Source organism: Oratosquilla oratoria, chromosome 43 (assembly GCF_046742065.1).
Source record: "Oratosquilla oratoria isolate Oo_2021 chromosome 43, ASM4674206v1, whole genome shotgun sequence".
In the NCBI taxonomy this organism is placed as follows: domain Eukaryota; kingdom Metazoa; phylum Arthropoda; class Malacostraca; order Stomatopoda; family Squillidae; genus Oratosquilla; species Oratosquilla oratoria.
Genome location: NC_134819.1, coordinates 15056137 through 15069005, shown reverse-complemented (window position 1 = coordinate 15069005; position 12869 = coordinate 15056137). Strand labels below are relative to the sequence as shown.

At 35.3% G+C, this 12869-nt stretch overlaps 1 protein-coding gene across 1 annotated transcript in view; it reads right to left on the bottom strand.

Annotated features, from left to right (window-relative positions):
- The window catches only part of LOC143021814 (uncharacterized), a 60517-nt gene extending 48070 nt beyond the window's left edge, over positions 1-12447 (bottom strand). Inside the window, exon 1 of the mRNA XM_076179563.1 lies at positions 12309-12447. The gene's annotated coding sequence lies outside the window, so the exon portion shown is untranslated. The remainder of the gene's footprint in view (positions 1-12308) is intronic.
- Positions 12448-12869: the final 422 nt, after the last annotated feature.

The window sequence follows — 12869 nt, the reverse complement described above, 5'->3', positions numbered from 1 at the left end:
ACATATTCTTTTTCTTGTTTTTTTCTTGGGACATACATTTCTACTCCTTTTTTTATAGATTTTTGTCAAAATATTCCATTTCTCTTCTACTGTTGTATCTTCTTTGTGTATTCTTTCCCAGTTTTCATTTTGGAAGAATTCTCTTATTTTATCAAAATTTCATTTTTCATACATCAATCTTCCTTTTCTATATTGTTCATTTCTTTTCATGTATTTTTTCTCATTTAGTTCTAGTTCTATCAATATGTGGTCACTTTTGCTTATTGGTGCCTGGTATTCTATCTTTTCCACTATTTTAGGTTCTGATGTGATTATTAGGTCTAGTCTCAATGGTTCTTCTTCATTTCTATACCTAGTGTTCTCTTGGATCCATTGTGTCATTGTGTGGTCAATAATCATCTCAAGTAGAACACTTCCCCATGAGTCTTCTCCACCCTTTACGGTCATCTCTTCCCAGCAGATTTCTTTGCAATTATAGTCGCCCATCATAACTATTCTTCCTCCATCTTCCATTATCTCGTTTAGTGTTACTCTTGTGTCTTCTAACATGCTTTTATGTTCATTCTCTTCCCATGAGGCTGTTTTTGGGGGCACGTAGTTTATTACAAACTTTCTGCTCTTCTTATCTCTATCTTCTACTTCTATCATTATCATCTCTACTTTATTGTTCCCATATGTGACTCTCTTCACGTTTATATCCTTCTTAGTCAGGAACATAACTCCACCCCCTTGTTTTATCTTTCTGTTTCTAATCCAATAATTATATGCATTGTGTCCTATGCTGTTGGGTGGTAGTGGGCCTTTTAATTTTGTCTCAACAATTCCCATTATGTCCGGATCATTTTCTTTCAGATATTTGTTCAGTTCATTCAGTCCTGTTATTAATCCATCTATATTTGTGTAGGATACTCTTAACTTTCTGTTATTTCCATTGTATTCTCTGTTTCTTTTGTGTTTCTCTCTTTTATGTTCCATTTCTTCAATTTCATATTCACTACTCTCCAGTAGAATTCTTGTTTTTCTGTCTCCGTTCTGGTCTCGTTTTTTTTCTTAGCTTCATGTCTATTCCTTATTTCCTCCTCTCTTTCCTCTTTATTCATTTCCCTTTTTATCCATACCTTTTTATATTGTTCACTTGTTGCTAGTTTCCCTGTTTTGGATAAGATATTCTCAGCCGTAGTTTGTGACCTGAATTTAATCTTAATTGGTCTGGTCTTGTCTGTACTATATTTCCCGAGCCTGAAATTCTCTCCGATTTGTTTCATTATTTCTGGTTCATCTTCCTGAACTAATTCTAGTAAATTTCTTACTTTTTCATTTTCCTCTTTGATTCTTGTGGTTCTATCTGGGTTATGTTTCTCTTCCATTCCTAATACAATTATACATTTCTTTCTGTCTGCTAAGTCTCTTACTATATTCTCCTTCTGTCTCATCACTTTAATAACTGAGTCTTCAGCTTGTTCATTCATTTGCTGTCTGATTATGACAGTGAATGCAATTTTGCTATTTTCTTGGATTTTTTTCCAACCCTCCTTGTTCTCCTTATTATTCTCCTTTAAGACTTTATTCTCTTCTTTTACTTCTTTTAACTGTTTTTTAATTCTTCAATTTCCATAAGTGTTTGTTCGCCTTCTCTAGTTCTTCCAATTTTTCAACTCTCTGCACAATGTTGTTAACGTGACCGAACCTAAATTCCCAGTGCTCGATCATCATATCGAGTTTCTCTTCTAGTCTTGTTAATCGGGGGGGGGTTGTGTCCCCCCCCCCACCCTCTTTAAATCCCTGGAAAATATTCTCATCATCTTCTACTGTATTGCTCTTATCTATACTTCTAATCTTTACATTTTTGTTAGACATTTCGTCATAGCTAAATTGGTCCGGACCTCGTTTGGTTAGATTTCGTCTGCCTGCCTGGGCCAAGTCCTCACCTTCCTCATTTCCTTCCATTTCCCTCAGTAATCCCTCCCCTTCTCCTTTTTCCTTACTTTCCCTACACCACGAGCAATTTCCCCCCACCCTGCAAATACAATAGGTACTTCCTTTGCTTTGGGATCCGCGAAATTTCACTTTTTCTTCAGAACGTCTTCTAAGCCGTCCGTTCGTTGAAGTGTGTGTATTTACCTAGTTGTATTTTACGGGAAGGGGAGCTATGCTCGTGGGGTCCCGTCTTCATATCTCATTTTATCTAAACTATTTTTAAATTCATGTATTGTTTTTGCACACACCACTTTCTCATCTAACTTGTTCCAACTGTCTATTACTCTGTGAGGAAAGCTGTTCTTTTTCAAATCTCTTCTATAGCTGTCTTTTTTTATTTTCTTTCCGTGTCCTCTTGTATTTCTGTCATCCCATTTTATCAGATTCTCTCTATCAGTAATTTCTATGCCTTTCATGATTCTATAAATAGCTATCAAATCTCCTCTCTCTCTTCTTTGCTCTAGTGTCTGTAGTTTAAGTTTTTGTAGTCTCTCTTCATATGATAGTTTTGAGAGTGTTGGTGCCAATTTTGTAATTGCTCTTTGTATTCTTTCAAGTTTTTTTATACATTTTTTTGTACTTGGTGACCATATCGTTGCTGCATATTCCAATCTTGGTCTTATCAGGGTGATTAGGATTTTCCTCACCATTTCTTCATCCAGGTATGTAAATGCCACTTTGATTGTTCTTATTAAATTATAAGTTTCTCCAAAAATCTTATCTATATGTTTCTCAGGTGACATATTATTCATAACAATGACTCCCAGGTCCTTCTCATTTTCTACTTTTTTTATTCCTTCTTCTCCCAAATTATATGATCCTGTTATTCTGTTTTTGCTTTTTCCAAATTCCATTATACTACACTTTTTTGTATTGAACTCCATCTCCCACTTCCTACTCCATTCTTGTACTTTATTTAGATCTCTCTGTAGTGATTCACAATCTTCTTCAGTTTTCACTCTTTTCAGTAGTTTTGCATCATCTCCAAAGAAGCTCATATAGCTTTCAATTCCTTCATCCATATCATTAATATATATAGCAAACATTATTGGGGCCAGAACTGTTCCCTGCGGGACACCGCTTATTACTTCATTCCATTTTGAGTGCTGGTCTCTTATCACTACTCTCATTTTTCTTTCTTGCAAAAAGTCTTCCATCCAATTTAGCAATTTACCTTGTATTCCTCCTTCATATTCTAATTTCTTAAGCAACTTCTTATGTGGTACTTTGTCAAAAGCTTTTTTTAGGTCTAGAAATGCACAATCAGCCCATCCATATCTTTCTTGTATTATATCTATTAGCCTTGAATAGAAACATATTAAATTGGTGACGCATGATCGTCCTTGTCTGAATCCAAATTGCCTTGGATTTAGTACGTTGTTTTTTTCCAAGTATTTTACCCATCTACTTTTGATAATTCTTTCACAAATTTTTGCTATTGTACTTGTTAGAGAGACTGGTCTATAGTTGGTAGGTTCTTCTTTATTTCCTCCTTTATATATAGGTACTATATTTGCTTTTTTCCAATCTTCTGGAACTTTTCCTTCTTTTAAGGAACTGCTTATTATGCTATGTATTTTGTCTGCCAGTTCTGTAATTCATTCTTTCAGAATCCAGTTTGCTATTTCATCTGGCCCATGCGATTTTCTGACATCAAAATTACCCAAGTGTGTCAATATTTCATTCTTTGTTACTTCTATTTCTTCCATAGGGGGGACTTTTTCTTTCCACTCAATCTCTTCAGGTTGTATATTTTCCCTTGTAAACACTGATTTAAAATGTCTGATCATAATTTCTGCCATTTCCTCAGTGTATTCAACTCCTCCTTGTCTTAATTTCTCCAAGTCTTGTTTGTTTTTCAGTTTAGTGTTTACAAATCTGTAGAATAGTTTTGGTTGATCTTTACACTTTTCTATAACATCTTTTTCATATTTTCTTTTTTCCTCTCTGCACTTTTGTACATATTCATTTCTATAACCAGTATATATTTTCCATTTTTCAGGTCTTCTGTCTTTTTTCCATCTGGTCCAGGCTTTGTCTCTTTTGTCTTTTAACTCCCTACAACTTTTGTTGTACCAGCATTTTACATATTCTTTTTCTTGTTTTTGTCTTGGGACATACTTTTCCACTCTTTTTTTGTAAATTTTTGTCAAAATATTCCATTTCTCTTCCACTGATGTTTCTTCTTTGTATATTTCTTCCCAGTTTTCTTGTTGGAAGAATTCTCTTATTTTATCAAAGTTTGTTTTTTTCATACATCATTCTTCCTTTTCTATATTGTTCATTTCTTTTCATATATTTTTCTTCATTAAGTTCCAGTTCAATCAATATGTGGTCACTTTTACCTATTGGTGTTTTATATTCAATCTTGTCCACTATTCTAGGTTCAGATGTAATTATTAAGTCTAGTCTCGATGGTTCTTCTTCATTTCTATACCTAGTGTTCTCTTGTATCCATTGTGTCATTGAATGGTCAGTAATCATCTCAAGTAGAGCATTTCCCCATGAGTCATCACCACTCTTTACTGTCATTTCTTCCCAGCAGATTTCTTTGCAATTAAAGTCGCCCATCATAACTATTCTTCCTCCGTCTTCCATTATTTTAGTTAATGCTATCTTTGTGTCCTCTAACATACTTTTATGTTCACTCTCCTCCCATGAGGCTGTTTTCGGAGGCACATAATTGATCACAAATTTTCTGCTCTTCTTATCTCGGTCTTCCACTTCTATCATAATCATCTCTACTGTATTCTTTCCATATATGACACCTTTCACGTTTATATCCTTCTTAGTCAGGAACATAACTCCACCCCCTTGTTTTTTCTCTCCGTTTCTAATCCAATAATTGTATGCATCATGTCCTACACTGTTGGGTGGTAGTGGGCCTTTTAATTTTGTTTCTACAATTCCCATTATGTCCGGTTCTTTTTCTTTCAAATAATCATTCAGTTCATTCAATCCTGTTATCAATCCATCTATATTTGTGTAAGACGCTCTTAGTTTTCTGCCACTTCCATTGTGTTCTCTGTTTCCCTTATGTTTTTCTTTTGTATGTCGAACTGCTTTATTTTCATGTTCATTACTCTCCAATAGAATCTCTCTTTCTCTGACTCCGTTCTTTCCTCGTTTTTTGCCTTAGCTTCAAGTCTTTTCTGCTTTTCTGCCTCTCTTTCCTCCTTATTCATTTCTCTTTTTATCCATACCTTTTTATATTGATCATTTGTTGCTAGTTTCCCTGTTTTGGATAGAATTTTCTCTGCCGTTGTTTGTGACCTGAATTTAATCTTAATTGGTCTGGTCTTATCTGTACTATATTTTCCGAGTCTGAATTTTTCCTCAATTTCCTTTATAATTTCTGGTTCATCTTCCTGGACTAATTTTAATAAACTGCTTACTCTTTCATTTTCCTCCTTGATTCTTGCGGTTCTATCTGGGTTATGTTTCTCTTCCATTCCTAATATAATTATACATTTCTTTTTGTCAGCTAATTCTCTTACTATATTCTCCTTCTGTCTCATCACTTTAATAACTGAGTCTTCATTATGTTCTTTCAATTGCTGTTTGACTATGTCAGTGAATGAAACCTTATTCCCTTCTTGGGTTGTTCTCCAATTTTTAGCTTCTTTAGCTATTGTCTCTCTGTTTTCATTACTATTCTTCTTCAATTTCTCATTCTCCTCCTTTACATTTCTTAACTGTCTTTTTAGGTCCTCTATTTCATCAGTTAAGTTTCTGTTTGCCTTCTCTAGTTGTTCCAACCTTTCAATTCTCTGGAAAATGGAGTCAACATTACCTAACCTACTTTCCAAGTCCTCGATCACCTTATCAACTCTCTCCTCTAGTCTTATCAGTCGGGGGGGGGGGGTTGTGTCCCCCCCACCCTCTTTAAATCCCTGGAACATATTCTCGTCACTTTCTACTGTATTGCTCCTCTCTATACTTCTAATCTTTACATTTTTATTAGACATTTCATCATCGCTCAGTCTTTTGTTTACCTTTCGCTTGTCTGGCTGGGCCAAGTCTACTCCCTCCTCATTTCCTTCCATTTCCCTCCCCTTTTCCTCTTTCCCTACTTTCCCACTACTCCACGAGCAATTTCCCCCCCACCCTGTAAAAACACTAGGCACTTCTCTTTGCGTTGGTATCCACAGACTTCAGTTTTCTTCAGAACGTCATCCAAGCCGTCCATTCGCTGAAGTGTGTGTGTGTGTGTGTTCAGTTGTGTACAACTACGCAATATAGTATTAGGAAATCAAATATTAATTTTGTAAATTATAATATATGAATGTAATATGCGATTTTCTAGGTGGAAAAAAAAAATACCTTGCTACAAACAAATATACAAATGAACAAAGTCAGTAGCATAGGATCGGGACACCATCTTGTCGTTTGTCAAGTGTTGTCCAGTTGAGGCCTGATGTACGCCGTCGGTACTTCCGACAGTACCTCACAAAATATATATTCTTGAAGGAATGCTATGGAGCTGAAATCCATGCATTCCTTCAAGCTATGAGAAACCTATATACCCTGCAATCAGAAAGAGTTGATTGAACAGACTGTCAACATCCGTGACCACGATGACAATCTGGATGACCTTAAATTACAGGTACCGATTTACTAAATACATGTTAGGTTAGGTTAGATTAGATGAATTTATCATCAGTTCATTTCTTCGACATCAGCATCTATCAAAACAAACATGGTGTACCATTCGTCTGGTGTGACTCCGTTACTTATAATATCTGCTTTAGCAACTTTTTGTTTTTCATTTCCACCAAGAAAATTGCATATTACGTTGATATATTATAATTTACAAAATTAATAATTTTCTATTGCTATATTGCATAGTTGTGCACAACTAAACATGGACAATTTATAGTTTCACCCAACCAACAATTTTCTTATGTGGCTTGTGTGTTTCTAGTAAGATATGTTGTGTATTGATTGATGGTGTACATCATTTCCGTTGCAAATGCATAGTTTTCAAGTAATTAATATATAAATTTATGCCTATCTCTCCTCCCCAACAATCTTGGGGGACCTGTGGGAAATCGGGGTTTTTGGGTGGGGAGCATGAAATCAAGTAATGCGCCTTGCAAAACAGGTGTAAAATCAACAAGAACACATAATATATGAAAATATATACATTATACCTTTGATGTATGATGGTGTACATCATTTCCATTGCAAATGCATACTTTTCAAGTGTTTAATTATTGAAGTTATGCACTTATGCCTACATCTTCCCAACAATCTGGGGGGACCTGTGGGAAATAAGGGTTTTTGGGTAGGGAGCACTAATAAATCGAGTAATGTGCATTGCAAAACAGGTATAAAATGAAAAAGAACACATAAAAATGATATACAAAACCCATAAATTTCACCTATGAGGTCCGGAGTGTGGTTGGCTAACACGAGCGGTAGCCATGTTTGTTTACCAAGTTACCAACGATTCAAAATATTTGTCACTATATCCACTACATTTAGCGAAGGCCACTCCACCCACGCAGGAGTTACTAACCATAAACTAATGTAACATATCCTATCCTAGCATTACCTAACCAAACCTAACGTAACATAACCTAAGCTAACCTAACCAAACCTAACGTAACCTAACCAAACCTAACGTAACCTAACCAAACCTAATGTAACGTAACCTAACCTAACCAAACCCAACGTAACTTAACGTAATGTAACCTAAGCAAACCTAACGTAACCTAACCAACGTAACCTAACCAAACGTAACATAACCTAACCTCTCCTAACCCAACGTAACCTAACTTAACCGAATGTAACCTAACGAAACCTAACGTAACCTAACCTAACATAACCTAATATAACCTAACCTAATATAACCTAACCTAACCTATCGTAACCTGACCAAACCTTGTTACGTTAGTTTACAGTTAGCAACTCGTGTGTGGGTGGAGTGGCCTTCGCTAAATGTAGCGGATATAGCGACAAATATTTCAAATCGTTAGTCGACCACACTCCATACCTCAAAGGTGAAATTTATATATTTCTTTTTATCTTTTTTGTGTTCTTGTTCATTTTATACCTGTTTTGCAATGTGCATTACTCGATTTATTAGTGCTCCCCACCCAAAAACCCCAATTTCCCACAGGTCCCCCCACATCGTTGGGGAGATGTCGACATAAATGCATAACTTCAATAATTACATGCTTGAAAAGTACACATTTGCAACGGAAATGATGTACACTATCATACATATCACAACATTTCTAACCAGGAACACATAAGCCACATATCAAAATCGTTGGTTGGGTGAAAAGGTATTTTTTTAGTTTCGACCATGGGCACAATATAGCAATAGAAAGTTTATTAATTTTGTCAATTAAAATGTATCAACGTAATATGCAATGTTGTGGGAGAAATGAAAATAAAAAATACCTTGCTACAAGCAAATATACTAATGAACGAAGTCGATAGCATAGGATTGGGACACCATCTTGTTGTCTAACAATTGACAGCCTCCGTACTTCCAACTGTACCTCACCAGGCACATTTTCTTGAAGGAATGTTATGGAGCGGAGATACATGCATTCCTTCGATCTGCAAGAACTTTGTATACCCCGCAAGCTGAGAGAGTGGTTGAAAAGCCCGCCAATGTCTCTCATGATGACGACAACGAGGACAAACCAGATGACATTTAATTTGCAGGTAATGATTTATTAAACATAGGTTAGGTTAGGTTAGTTTAGTTTAGGTTAGACGAATTTATCATCCTTTCATTTCTTCAACGTCGGCATCTATCATAATAAACATGATGTACCATTCGGCCGACACGACTTCGTTGCTTATGAAATCTGTTTAAGCACCTTTTTTTGTTTTTTATTTCCGCTCAAAAAATTGCATATTATGTTGATACATTATAATTTACAAAATTTATAATTAATTTTCTATTGCTATATTGCGCCCATGGTCAAAACTAAAAATTTACCAGTGAAACTATAAATTGTCCATTTTTCATTTGTTCTTGTTGATTTTACACCTGTTTTGAAATGCACATTACTCTATTTCATGCTCCCCACCCAAAAACCCTGAATTCCCACAGGTCCCCCAAGATTTATATATTAATTACTTGAAAGCTACGCATTTGCGACGGAAATGATGTACACCATCAATCAATACACAACATATCTCACCAGAAACACAAAAGCCACACAAGGAAATCGTTGATTGGGTGAAACTATAAATTGACCCTAAACATTTACCTATATACATACCTATCTTATATCTATATCATCTTACCTACAATAGCTAAATGTGGTTGGTAATTTTGCAGAGGATAAAAACGTAACTTCTCTTTGATCAAATTACATGGAAATCACACATTTTAAAGACAATAGGTTGAATAATGCAACCATATGCTAAATTTTTATATAAAATTGTGCATTTCAGTAAAAACAGTCATTGTTCTGGTTTGGTCGGCTTTGGTCGGCGATTAGTGAGACCTCACGTTTTGGCCCGATTTCCTGGGACAAAATAGGCCCGATTTAATACCATTCAAAATGCAATATCTCGGGAACTAGGACAGCTAGATGGATAATTTAAATTTCATTGTACTCATAGCAACTTTCTGCATAATGGTAACTACTTCAGCTCAAATATCAGGAATTCCATTTTCATGTTGACCTAGCTACCTACAAGTTCCACCTGGCAACAGGGTGCTAGAAGTGTGTCAGTATATCATAATCTTACCCTATGCTGGGCCCCAGAATTACACCTGAGGGCAGTAGGTGTCCAACTCTAGTAGCATGTCGACCAAGAAATAAACTCTGTGAATTACCCAACAAACAGCTTTTCACTTAACTACACTGGTGACTCTCTCCACACAGCCATAAGGTGAAAAGGACAATTTATAATTTCACCCAACCATAGAATTTGATATGTGACTTATGTGTTTCTAGTGAGAAATGTTGTACTTTTGATGTAATTAAATATTAAAGTTATGCACTTATGCTTACATTTCTCACCAGAAACACATAAGCCACATATCTAATTCTATGGTTGGGTGAAACTATAAATTGACCGGTGAAAATAATGTTTGGCTACAATCACCATCAGTAAAAATCATTCATAACCACATTTCTACAAAACACTAAGGACTAAATGCAACCATCTACATGTAACATCATACATGATCTAAATATAGGTACCCCGGAATCCACGCGCGGTGCCACTGTCGACCATGTAATGTTTACGTCGCCATTTGTTGCGGACCACTAGCTTCTGTTTAGTTTAATTTGAATGCTTCCCGCGTTCACCGCATGTGCAAGATATTCAAATTACCTTGTTGTTTTGCAAGTGTATGCCCAATTCTCTAAATAGAACATTTCTTCAGCGATTTGAACGGAAATTTGGTTATCAAACTCGGCAACATAGTTTTCCGAGTAAAAATATTAAGGTAAGGTATCACTAAATATTATTTAAATATACATAAACATGTTTATCAACCTATTTTCTCCCGGATATGAGAAGCTTAAGAGCATTGATCACTTGATGTTTGAGCTTAGGGTCATCACATATAGGCATATCACCCATGAATCTGATGCGTCCAGTTCGTGTTTGATTTTGTTTACACATCACCATTGACGACCAAAACCACACAATGACGGTTTTTGCTCAAATGCATAATTTATATATAAAAAATAGCATATGGTTGCATTATTTGACCTATTTTCTTCAAAATGTGTGATTTCCATGTAAAATGATCGAAGAGAAATTAAGTTTTTATCCTCTGCAAAATTACCAACTGGCAACCAATGCCGACCAAACCCAAACAATGATGGCTTTTGCTCAAATGTATAATTCTAAATAAAAATTAGCATATGGTTGCATTATCTGACCTATTTTCTTTAAAATGTGTGACTTCCATGTAAAATCATCAAAGAGGAGTTACGTGTTTATCCTCTGCAAAATTACCAACCACCAACTGCCGACCAACGTCGACCAAAGCCGACCAACATCAACCAAAACCACGCAATGACGGTTTTTGCCCAAATGCATAATTTATATATAAAAAATAGCATATGGTTGCATTATTTGACCTATTTTCTTTAAAATGTGTGATTTCCATGTAAAATCATCAAAGAGAAGTTACGTTTTTGTCATTTGAGCAAAAGCCGTCATTGTTTGGGTTTCGTCGGCGTTGATTGCCGGTTGGTAATTTTGCAGAGGATAAAAACGTAACTTCTCTTTGATCATTTTACATGGAAATCACCCATTTTAAAGAAAATAGGTCAAATAATGCAACCATATGCTATTTTTTATATATAAGTTATGCATTTGAGCAAAAACCATCATTGTGTGGTTTTGGTCGACGTTGGTCGACTTTGGTCGGCGTTTAGTGAGACCCACCATTGACAACTTCATAGTTGCCATGAAAAGGCAAATATGGTATGATAGAGATGTCTCACATTGTTTTTGACATGCTCATGTGATTTGTTGATCCATAAAACCCAAGTATTCCGAATTTTAATTAAATTGGACCAGTGGATTAGAGTTAATGTGTATTTCTTTACCGAAATCTTTACAAATGACCAACCTTAATTCTAACACTTTGTTATGGTAAAGTCCAGCCAAAAATGCGGGCTAAAAAAATCATTTAAAAAATCGTATCTCCCTTATTTTTCAAGCCATTTCAAAAATTTAAAAAGCATTTTGTTTGTAATAAAGTTGTCTTTCATATGCAACAATAATTCAATTTTTTTTTTTTTGTAGGGGTACCTACTAGATATGAAATAAGTTGACAAATTATCATATTGCTGTTTGTAACATGACTACATGCCATTTCTGTGCAATTATCCTATTCTATTTCTTCTTAGGAGGGAGAGGTTACTGTCGCACCCTTTGGTACCAAGCTTATTATGAAATAGATCTTCTTCACATACTGATATTTCTATCAAAAAGGATGCCGTATATCCCGCCCATTGTGACTGTCATAGAATATCAATATAGATATCAGTAATAAGTTTCCCAGACCTAATTTACTAATTAATTTTAATCCAATCCCTCCTAAAGCAGTGTTATAAATTCTACTTCACCAGTGAGTTTAAGCTGTTTCATCAGTGTCTGGGTTTTTATAAGTACCGCCGTATTGCAACTATTTACTAATTATAATTATTATTCAATTTGAATAACTGAACTGAAGCTAATTGGTAACTTGTACTACGATCACTTTCATGACTTTATCAGACATTCATACTTGTCATATCTATCTGTAGAACCCTTAATTCTTATCCCATAAGACAGCACGCTGTTTTTTATTCTCGGTGACAAAATTAGTAGACTTAACTATTATACTATACCTTTCATTTCAGTTCGCGCTCAAACTTGTTATTTTTCGGGCCTTTTGTTATTTGTAAACAGAGACCCTGAATGCAAATATTCAGCGTTTTTGATTAATTGACATTTTTTGTATTTCTTCTATCAACTGACTAAATCTAGTTTATAAATATACTAGTATTAGTACAATCTTAGATAAGGGACCCAGCCATTTGTTTCATGTTTTGACATCAAAAATTCTTGTTGAGACACTTGTTCGGCCACACTTATTGCGAGACCATCTGGGATCCTCTATCAATTGACTAAATCTAGGGTAAAATTTTACTTTCGACCATTGTAAGAATATAGCAATACAAAATTAAATACTAATTTTGTAAATTAAAATGTATGAACGTAATATGCAATTTTTGTGCGGAAATGAAAATAAAAAAAGTTGCTAAAACAGATTTCTTAAGTAACGAAGTCGTGTACTACGAATCAAGATCTAAGGAATAACAGGTCTAACCACTTCCGACCGAATTTCGAGGGAGTTGGCGCAGCGGGCCCGTGAACGTCACCTGGCTGTTCAAAGTGGGGTTCACGGG